Consider the following 4,085-nt stretch of genomic DNA (forward strand, 5'->3'; position numbering starts at 1 on the left):
CTGGGCTCAAGTGATTCTTCTGCTTCAGCCTCCCTAGTGGTGGTGCATGCCACCATGCCCAGCTAATTTTTTCTATTTTTAGTAGAGACGGGGTCTTGCTCTTGCTCAGGCTGATCTCCAACTCCTGAGCTCAAGCAACCCTTCAGCCTCAATCTCCCAGAGTGCTAGGATTACAGGCGTGAGCCACCTCTCCCAGTTTGTAAGTTTCTACTCTTATTTATTAGCAGGCAATGGCTGTGGGACAAAGAGAAGGCAGGACAAGGAAGAACATAAATAACACACATGACTCTTGTTATTCTTAGGATATTATTTTTATTTTATTTAAATTAATTTACTTAGTTTTTTTGTTTGTTTTTGTTTTAAGAGACAGGGTCTCTCTCTATCGCCCAGGCTGGAGTGCAGTAACTCACTGCACATCTTAGCTCACTGCAGCCTTGAACTCCTGGGCTCAAACAATCCTCCTGCCTTAGCTTCCTAAGTAGCTAGGACTATAGGCATGCACACCATGCCCAGCTAATTTTTTCTTTTTTGTAGAGATAGGGTCCTGCTCTGATGCCCAGGCTAGTCTCAAACTCCAGGGCTCAAGTGATCCTCCTGTGCTGGGCTCCCAAAGTGCTGGGATTACAGGCGTGACCCACTGTGCCCAGCCTATACTTAAGAGTCTTAATCGTCTGCTTCTACTCATACTTATTTCTTAGTCACTACCAGGGGGCAGGGACTGCTTGATTTTCTCTGCCTTCTCCTGGTCTATGATGACCAAGGTATCTGCTGCATTGAACTTTAAATTTCACATTATCCTTATTTTTCTTGATTTTGACAGACTGAGTGTCCCTTTGCCTGGCTGTGAGATGAAAATCCTTGATTTCCTCAATTTTTTGAGACATGGCAACAAGGAGCACAGGGAGAGGTCGCGGACTGGCAACCCAAGAGGTGAAAGGTGCGGAGGATGGAAGAGCCCTTCATGCTTAGTCCTAAGCAAAGCCCGTAGCTAAATGACGTGGACACTCATTCTCCTCCAGGGCAGGCTGCCAGATCCTTCGATGTCCTGCCATTCTTCTCAGCTCTTACTCAGACATTTAATCAGAAGTCCTCTCAGGAATACCCGAGTGGGACACTGGAAAGGTTTGCCTTTTACCTTTCTTTCCCAGGTCCTAGCCAGGCTGATTAAAACACCCCAAATTCAAGTCCCCTCTGCTGTGTTGCTAACTGTCTCCAGTCCCAGACAGTCCTGTTCCTTTGATCTCCCTCCTCTGAGCTCGGGTGCTCTGGGGGCCCCTGGGAAGGTGGGGTGTTGTCGTTCTCCCGCTCTTTACACGCGACATGGAGTGCTTGTCATCATCGCCTTTCCAAGCTCTGCCTCCTGGTCTCAGGGTGCCACCTTCTGTAAGGCCACTCCCTGCATGCCTGCGTTTGGGGGACAGTCCCCCCAGACCCCATGCTCTTGTAAAACTTTCTAACTGATAACTTGTAGATTCAAAAGCAAAAATGTGCATCAGCATCTCAACTTTTTAAAAAATCAGTATAAAAAATATTTTTTAGAACACAGCCTTAAAGGTGTCTTTTGTACTCATGGAAGTAAAAAAGGCTTATCTAGTGTGGCTCACACAGCAACTACGTTTGAGAGGCCTACACATCCTGGCAGTGGTCAGACATTTTCTCCAATTTGAATTGCAGGGGAGCCAGAACCTTTTGATCTCCTTCATTAGTGAGGCAGACCCTCATTAGCTATTTGATCCCTGGCTTGTTTAATTATGGGGTAAATTCAGTGTTCTTGGGGCAGCACCTGGTATAATAGAAGTTAAAGGCACCAGCTTCGGCAGCCCAGAGGCTTGAAGTGAAATGTGGACTCTGCCCCTGTGCTAGCTGGAGAACCTTGGGCGAGTTATTTCATATCTCTGAATTTCAGTTTCCCAGCCTGAGCAAGAGTGAGACCCTGTCTCTACTAAAAATAGAAAAATTAGCCAGGTGTGGTGGTGGTGCTTGCCTGCAGCCCCAGCTACTCGGGAAGCTGAGGCAGGAGGATCATTTGAGCCCAGAAGTTTGAGGTTGCTGCCAGCTAGGTAAGCTGATGCCACGGCACTCTACTCAGGCAACAGAGTGAGACTCTGTCTCAAAAACTAAAAATAATATAAATAAATAAATAATAAAATAAATAAATTTCAGTTTCTTCGTTTGTCAAGCGGACATGGTCACACTTACTTGCATCCCAGGATGGTCATACAGATAAAATGAGAAAACACATGCTGTTTTCTCAGCCACGATGGGTCTGGCACAGTGCTAGGCACAGCCGTGCCACGAGGACCAGGGTGGGAGCCACGCCTGCCACCATGCTGCTTAGAAACTGGGATGGTTTTACAGACCAGTTTTGATAGACATTCTTGTCGAAAGCGATGCCTCAGCAGAGACGTGAAGGATGAGTAGGGGGTGAGGCAGGGACAGTATTGAAGCAGAGGGAACAGCGTGGGCAGAGTGCCCTGGAGCAGAGATGGGAGATCAGTGGCGAGGGTGGACAGAGAAGACTCAGCAAGACCATCGCAGGCCACAGAAGCCACTGCTGGGAGACCAGTCAGGAGGGTTTTGTACCAATTCCAATGCAGAACCCTGGTGCTCTAAGTGGAGGTCAAAGCAATGAGGATGTGGAACAGCCAGTTGATTTTAAGAGACTTAGGAGGTAGAACTGATGGAGTTTGGTGATTTATTGGACCTAGTGGGTTCACACAACATGGATTCAACAAATATTTGCTGAGTATTTCAGCTATTTCTCACAGTACCTTGCCTCTCTTACCTCCTTAGCAACCCTTGGGTCAAAAGAGGGCCTGGGTCAAATGTCCCCCCAAACCTCACTTGTCCTGTCCAGACCCATCCATCCTCTATGAAGTCAGGTTGCAGGCTTGGGATGGCCCCAGGCCATTCCTGGCTTTTAGAAAAGCCAGGACATTAAAAAGAACTGTCAACACTTGGGGATTTGGGAGTTGATTACTCAGTTAGTAGATTCTCTGAGTCTTTGAATTTTTCCCCTTTCTCTGAAAGCCTGCTTTGTGATCAGTGTGGTGGCCTAAAGAAAGGGTCGGAGAGGAAAAATCACCCAACGCAGCTACTGCCCTGCAAGGCAGAGGAATGAGCTGAGCCAATGGAGGAAGGTTCTGGTGGGAAAGATCCCAGCCCATAATCCAAAACTACCCCTTCCTTCAAAGAGCTTTTTCTAATCATACTTTGTATTCTTTGATGCCAAAGTTCTGTTTAAAATTCCTGATTCCACACCAACAAATGGCAAACAGAGGCAGTGAGCAACATGAGGGATAGCTGGAAAAATAGCCTAGAATTTAAGGTGTTGCGTGGACCGGGAACTGCTATGCATGTGAGGAAAATAGAGCCGCCCCTTCATGATGTTGGGAAACAGCAAGAACTTTGAGTTATTGTGAGTATACTTTTTTTGGGGGGGGGGCATGCTAATCTTCTTTGTATCATTTCAATTTTAGTATATATGCTGCCGAAGCGAGCACTGTGAGGTTACTTTTGATTGTCAGACATACACCATTCTGGAACTGGGCCACGTGGGTCAATATTTTGATCAGTTTCATATCAACAACAGCAAAAATAACCAACATTTACTAAATGCTAATTATGTGCGATGTGAGGCAGGGAACTTTAGCTCATTTATTCTGCACAATGATGCTCTAGGGGAACTAGTACAATTGCTCCCATTTGCTAAATAGTTAAGGAAGCTCAGGCTCAGAAAGTCGTGGTCACTCGTTCAGTGTTCCATAGCTAGTACCTGGCAGAGCAGAGCAGGAAAAAAGCATTAAAATTAGGACATTTGGGGTTTGATCAAAGTTGACAGTGAAACAGTTTATTATTTGTGGAAAGTTTTGTGTTTGGTAATAGGAAAATAATGCTAATTAGGCATATTGTGTAAATACTGTTTAATATTTATTTGAAAGCAACCACACTGTGGTCTACATGTTCTTCAAGAGCTTTGCAAGGAGGGGAAATGCCTGTTTGTCCAGTTTGGCTTTGTGAGGCCCCTGCAGTATTTACAGCTGCTCTGTGGGGACTGTGGTGCCCACAGCATAGGGAGCTGTCAC

The 4,085-nt window shown here is 46.0% G+C and overlaps 1 non-coding gene across 1 annotated transcript; it reads right to left on the reverse strand.

The window, feature by feature from the left end:
• Positions 1-3,401: 3,401 nt before the first annotated feature.
• Positions 3,402-3,503, reverse strand: LOC142872045 (U6 spliceosomal RNA). Its single transcript, XR_012920290.1, has one exon. It is a non-coding gene; the product is annotated as a U6 spliceosomal RNA (small nuclear RNA).
• Positions 3,504-4,085: the final 582 nt, after the last annotated feature.

Source organism: Microcebus murinus, chromosome 7, assembly GCF_040939455.1.
Source record: "Microcebus murinus isolate Inina chromosome 7, M.murinus_Inina_mat1.0, whole genome shotgun sequence".
NCBI lineage: Eukaryota > Metazoa > Chordata > Mammalia > Primates > Cheirogaleidae > Microcebus > Microcebus murinus.